This window comes from Sinocyclocheilus grahami, unplaced genomic scaffold (genome assembly GCF_001515645.1).
Source record: "Sinocyclocheilus grahami isolate Dianchi unplaced genomic scaffold, SAMN03320097.WGS_v1.1 scaffold268.1, whole genome shotgun sequence".
Taxonomy (NCBI): domain Eukaryota; kingdom Metazoa; phylum Chordata; class Actinopteri; order Cypriniformes; family Cyprinidae; genus Sinocyclocheilus; species Sinocyclocheilus grahami.
The window spans coordinates 1,185,771-1,192,562 of NW_015505447.1; the positions used below are offsets into that span (position 1 = coordinate 1,185,771).

General features: G+C 43.3%; 1 protein-coding gene across 2 annotated transcripts in view; it reads right to left on the reverse strand.

Annotated features, from left to right (window-relative positions):
* Positions 1-1,830, reverse strand: part of LOC107599530 (voltage-dependent calcium channel gamma-7 subunit-like) — an 18,520-nt gene extending 16,690 nt beyond the window's left edge. Inside the window, exon 1 of one of the 2 annotated variants that reach the window (XM_016291154.1) lies at positions 1,687-1,830. The gene's annotated coding sequence lies outside the window, so the exon portion shown is untranslated. Of the gene's footprint in view, positions 1-1,527; positions 1,628-1,686 lie in introns of those variants that run through there. The other variant, XM_016291155.1, reaches the window with a different exon arrangement.
* Positions 1,831-6,792: the final 4,962 nt, after the last annotated feature.

Genomic DNA, 6,792 nt, shown 5'->3' on the forward strand with positions numbered 1-6,792 from the left:
CACACACACACACACACAAACAACACTATCATAAAGAAGATTTTCCTTACACTCTTAAAAATAAAGGTTCCAAAAGGTTTTTTTTAGAGCAATTTCATTTAGTTTAGTTCCCCAAAGAACCTTTCAGTAATCAGTTCTTAAAACAACCAATTTTTCTCAGTCTGAAGAACATTTTAAAAATCTAAAGCACCCTTTTTCACTATAAACCTTTTGTGGAATGAAAAGTTTTCATTGATGTTAAAGTTTCTTCATGAAACCATCAATTCCAAAAAAGAACCTTTATTTTTAAGAGTGTAGAGTTCTATTGTTTATATATTGATGTAATGATATTTCCTGTCCTCTACCTCAAACCTTACAGTAACATTTCTGCGGTTTTACTTTTTTTATTATTATTAAAACATTATTTAGCATATTAAGTCATTTTCCTCATAAGAACAGCTGTATGGACAACTAGAGCAATTTCATTTAGTTTAGTTCCCCAAAGAACCTTTCAGTAATCAGTTCTTAAAACAACCAATTTTTCTCAGTCTGAAGAACATTTTAAAAATCTAAAGCACCCTTTTCCACTATAAACCTTTTGTGGAATGAAAAGTTTTCATTGATGTTAAAGTTTCTTCATGAAACCATCAATTCCAAAAAAGAACCTTTATTTTTAAGAGTGTAGAGTTCTATTGTTTATATATTGATGTAATGATATTTCCTGTCCTCTACCTCAAACCTTACAGTAACATTTCTGCGGTTTTACTTTTTTTATTATTATTAAAACATTATTTAGCATATTAAGTCATTTTCCTCATAAGAACAGCTGTATGGACAACAAAGCAGGTGATTTCCGATTGTACTATCAGATTGTACTATCCTTGCATCCATTTGGTCCCCACAACAAAGGTAAACGTGACCCTCACAAACACAATTTTTTTCTCTATCATTATGAGGACTTTCTTATTTGTTTAAATACTCAGCTAATGCTATTTTCTATCACTTGCCCCTAAACACAACATTTACAGAAACATTTCTACATACATATCATTATTACGCATTACTATTTCTCATATTTCTACAGCATGTAAGCTGGTCCCCACAATGTAGTTGATTTCAGGTTTTGCTATCCTTGTTGTAGGGACATTTGGTCCTCACGGTGACGGCAAATCCTGACCCACACACACAAACAGCGTGACTACCCCTTCTCAAATCCCCACAACCGCAGTGCACTCTTTCCTCGTGGCGTTACCAAAGTCAGCACTAGAGAAATGTACAACATCCATGACACATTCAGTCCCAGTCCCACCACGACACGAGTCCATAGTCTTAACGTAACTAGGAGGCTCGCGCTAAGTGCGACAAATACAAAATAAATAAATAAATAAACGATACAAAACTCACATCTAACAATTTAGAAAATTATGTTATGGTCGCAAAAATTAATTGAAAAGATTAATTAAAAGATAATTGAAAAAAATAAAATAAATAACGCCTTATAATAAGCGTTTCACTAGCTATTGCGTGGTCCGCAGTCGAAATACTCACATGTAAGGACTATTGGATATGAACTGACCGAATCTGTCATACTTGGCTCGAAAGCACCGGAACAAATCGATCTCTCGACTTCAGACAATGCTGTCTAATCACGCGCCGCTCACACTGCGATGGTAACGTGCATGAAGAACGAAGAGCGCGAGCACTCACCCTCCAGCACGCGACCCGACCCGAGTCAGCGCTGCACAGGCGTCGAGAGAAATAACCGAACGCCTGGAAACCTTGACAGATTTTGCAGTTTTCCTCTCTCTCTACCTCACTCGCTCTTTCACACACGAACACACACCCCACACGCGTGTTCTCTCCCTCTCTTTCAGCACTGCGGTGATTTGGCTGAACGGCGTGAGGATGGGATGACAGAAGAGAGACTTTCACTCATGTAGTTTGACGCTGATGAGGCTCAATAAGGTCATGGTTAGTTTTCGGTCTGTATGTGTCGGTGAAGGCATGCGAGTCAGATAAGGAGATCATGTGATAAGATTATTCCCTAAACAACAAAAATGGTGTCCAAAACTAACATGCATACGTGCTTACTTGTGAGTACACAAAGTGAAAGGATTACTGGAATTACTAAACGTGTGTGTGTGTGTGTGTGTGTTTACTTACAAAATCTTAAAATATTGTTTATTGTAAAAGTATATGTCAGTCTTAAAACCATATAATAGAAAATATATTGATTTCATACTTTTACAGTAAAATTACATATTTTGACTTACTGTTGTAAAATATATTTTGTACAGTATATGGTGGTACCTTTTTACTTACAATTTATACAGTATGTACACAAGACACTAAAATAATGTACACAAACCCAAAGTACATAATATAAAAAATAATAAGCAACATACTTTTACTGTAAAAGATTGTGTGTTTTATATTTAACAAAATATATTTTAAAAGAATAGGCTATATGCATTTTTGTAAAAAAAAAAAAAAAAAAGAAGCATGATTAACAGTTTTCACATTCATTCTGCTATTTTTTTTATTTAAAAGTGATATGAAATATAAAAATCTATGCGGTGATAAAAATGAGGACATCAGAATTGCCCAAAATGTACAGGTACAATGTCTTAAATTAAACTATGTTCTCTCAAAGAGATCAATTGCAAACTCCTGTGTGAAACTCATGTGAAGGTATGGTGAATAACAGATGTTTAGTTCCACAATGCACTGTCAGAGGCCCACTGTACTGCAGTTAAAGAAAGCTAATTCTGCTGTGGGAAACGTAGAGTTACCACTAGACTGCAGCACATAAGCAGATGTTTACAACACTGCGTGTGTGTGTGTGTGTGTGTGTTGTATGCAGCCTCTGTGTGTCTGTATGTGATAAACCAATATGTGCTAAAGAAAATGTGTAAGTGTGTGTGTGGTTCAAGGTGCTGCATTGCACAGCCTTGGGCTTTTTTACTCCCAACCTGCCCATGCAGCAGAGAAGCTCTGATATTTGTGGTGCATGTGTGCTTGCACGAGGATGAGTTAGGTGAATAAAAGCTGGTCAGGTGGAAATAATTAGATTACACCAAAACATAATGCATATGCAACATACACTTTTAGAAAAAACATGCAAAATTGTACCTTTAGGGGTGCAGCAGCTGGTCACTGGGGCAGAACTCTTAAAGGGATGCCTTTATACCTTCTTAACCCCTAAAGGGTTCATAATAGTACCACAAGAGTACATATTACTACTCTTATAGTATTAGTATGCATTAATAAGGTACTAATATGCACTCTAGAGAGGTAAAGGTGTAAAGGTACAAAGGTGTCTCTTTATAAGTTCTGCCCCAGTGACAAACTGTTGTACCCCTAAAGCTACAATTTTTGCAAAAAAAAATTCTGACAGTGTACTGTACAAATACAATCACCCACCCACCTTTTTTTCCTTGGGTACTTCTTGTGTCTTAGTTGAAGACATTTAACATTCTTTCAGTTCTACCAGGATCAAAAACAGAGCTGAAAAATAGATTTAGAGTTAATAATTCAGTGGATAAACTGAGGCATTCTCTTTATGCTTTGTTAATCATTCTAACTGTCTGACAGTGTTAAAAAAACACAAGACGACAAAGATTAAAGGAAAAAGAAGGTATGGGTAAGAAATGTGTCAAACCGCAGAGAACAATAGTAACCTTAACATTTTGTTGTGTAACCTAATGGATTTAGGTTCATTTAGTGATGTTAAAAATAGTTTTAACTTTTTTAAAAAACGAATTCTGTGACTGTCATCTTTTAATCACCCTCATAAACCTGTATGATTAAAAAAATTTTTCAGCAAAACACAAAAGTATATTGAAGAATTTATGTAAACAAAATTAGACTCCATTGACTTTCATTGTATGGCCAATCAATCAATAAAAGGCTTCGCCACTGACAGTATATAATAAAGAATTCACTTTATGGTGGTTTCAAGATTGAGACCCTCTGAGGGTCTTCGGGATCGATCCACTCCAGTAGAGAGATCACAGGAGGAGGAGGAGCGAGCTAGTCTTTCACTCAATCATTCTTCTTCTCGCTCCTTTTCCTCCCTCCCACTCCTCACTAAACTGCCTCTCCCTTCTTCCTTTTTTTGTGTCTATTTTTAGACCCCTGGTGGGGAAACCCAATACATGTGTGATAAAAATAACACCCAGTGCTGTTGACTGACCTGATATCTCCATTCAAGGACAGACTAAAATCTACATGGATTCAAACCTCCTTCTATGAATTATTGCACTCTCGAATATCACAGACGGAGTGACATTTGAAACGGCTTTCACAGCACGCAATGATTACAGACATGTCCTTAAACATATTGGGGGAGGGGGGTAGCACTACTCTGGGTGAACATTTACCATTGTGCTTGAATGATTATTCACTTACCAAGAAAAAGGCTAATTTTGGAGTTTGATATATAGACTTGGGCTGATCAGAGAATCCCCAGTGTTCCACAGAGAAATGGCCAGCAAACATCCCCTCACTATCATGTCGTTGCTGTGACAACCGTGACTTCAAAGAGGTCTCATCAGAGAGAGGCGGGAAGTAGGGGCGAGTTAAAACATGAAATCAACAGAAAGAGAGAGAGTTAGAGTTTAATGGAATAGGACAGGGGAAGGCAAGGATGCAAGAGAGAGAAGCTCACAGTCCAGTCAGTGAGAATGGAGAGCGGGAAATGCATAAGTACCCATGTCAAGATTATACAAATGAGAACAGATTATAGGGACATGCACAGATGTTTTGAACACATTTATGCATACATATATATATATATATATATATATATATATATATATATATATTGCAACGGGGTGAAGAATCACACGACAAGTAATCTCAATCAATACCCCGGAGGGTGGATTTATTGGGGTGATGGGTGTTCGTGAGAAAGGTCCAGGTAGGTGCTCCGGTGCCGTGAGTGCTCTCTTCTGTCTTCCCAGTGCAGAGGGTTCATGCAGTGCTCCTGTGGGGCTGGTCGGTCACACGCTGCTTTCTGTGATGATCTGAGATAGTAGGGGAGAGATCGGGGGTGGGTGGGGAGTGACCCCTGACGACCTGCGAAAGCTGCCCAGATCCGAGAGAGGCCATTCGCGTTGGCGTTCGCGGCTCCAGCCTGATGACGTACCTCGAAGTGGAAGTCCTGGAGCGCGAGGAACCATCGGGTCACCCTGGCATTGGTATCCTTGGCGCGGGCCATCCACTGAAGGGGTGCGTGGTCCGTGACCAGGGTGAACTTCCGGCCCAGGAGGCAGTACCGCAGCTCTCGGCCGGGATCAGCTTCCTGCTGATGTAGATGATCGGATGCTCCTCACCCTCCTGAATCTGTGACAGGACGGCTCCCAGTCCTGTGTCGGAGGCATCCGTCTGCAGCAGGAAGGGGCAGCTAAAGTCTGGGGCTTGGAGGACGGGCTCCGAGATGAGGGCCCCCTTCACCCTCTGGAAGGCCTTCTCCGCTGTACCTTCTCCGGCTGCCCCTTCCTGGTCAAGTCTGTCAGGGAGGCGGCTAAAGAGGAGAAGTTGGGGATGAAGCAGCGATAATACCCCGCCAACCCTAAAAAGGCTCGTACCTGGGTCTTGGTCTCGGGTCTCGGAGTGGAGCATACCGCCTCCACCTTCTTCTCCTGCAGCCGAATGAGACCCCATCCCACCTGGAAACCCAGGTACTTCGCCTCGGAGAGGGCAAGGTGGCATTTGCGAGGGTTGGCAGTGAGTCCAGCCCTCCGGAGCTCTGAGAGCACCCTCCGTAACCGGTCCAGGTGGTCTTCCCATGCCTCGGAGGGGATCACGTCGTCGTCCAGATAGGCCGTGGCGTAGGCTTGATGGGGCCGCAACAGGATGTCCATCATCCGCTGGAACATGGCGGGTGCCCCGTGGAGGCCAAAAGGAAGGGTCCGGTACTGCCAGTGGCCACTAGGGGGAGAGAAAGCAGTCTTAGGTTTGGCATTCTCAGAGAGGGGTACCTGCCAGTAGCCTTTGGTGAGGTCCAACGTCGAGATATACCGGGCCCTTCCCAGCCGGTCCAACAGTTCATCCACCCGAGGCATGGGGTATCCGTCGAACTCGGATACCTCATTGAGGCGACGGAAGTCGTTGCAGAAATGGAGGGGGCCGTCCGGTTTCGGGACCATCACGATGGGGCTGGCCCATGGGCTGCGTGATGGTTCTATCACCCCCAACTTCAGCATCTGTTGAATTTCCTCCTCAATAGCTCGCCGACAAGCCTCAGGGACGCGGTAGGGCCATTGCCTGACGACGACCCCTGGCGGCGTCCGGATGTTGTGCTGCAGGACGTTGTTCCGCCCGGGAAGAGAGGAGAACACATCAGAGAACTGACCGACCAGGTGCTGCAGCTCCCTCTTCTGGGCAGCCGAGAGGTGGAGGTTGACATCAACAACCACGGGATCAGAGATGATGAGGGCCGCGAGCTGGTTTCTAGTCCCCATCCACTTCTTCAGGAGGTTAATGTGGTAGAGCTGCTCGGCTCTCCTCCTTCCTGGCTGACGCACCCGGTACGTCACCGGCCCAATCTTCTCCAGCACCGTATAGGGACCCTGCCTGGTGGCCAGGAATTTGCAGGCCGCATTGGGGACTAGGACCATAACTCGGTCTCTGGGCTGGAACTCCCGTGGCTGGGCTGCCCGGTTATAGTGGCGGTGTTGGGCCTGCTGCGCCTTTGTCAGGTGTTCCCGGACTAATGACATGACCCGGTCAATCCTATCCCTCATCTCTTTTACATGCTCGATGACAGAGCGATGGGCTGCCGGCTGCTGCTCCCAGGCTTCCTTCGCC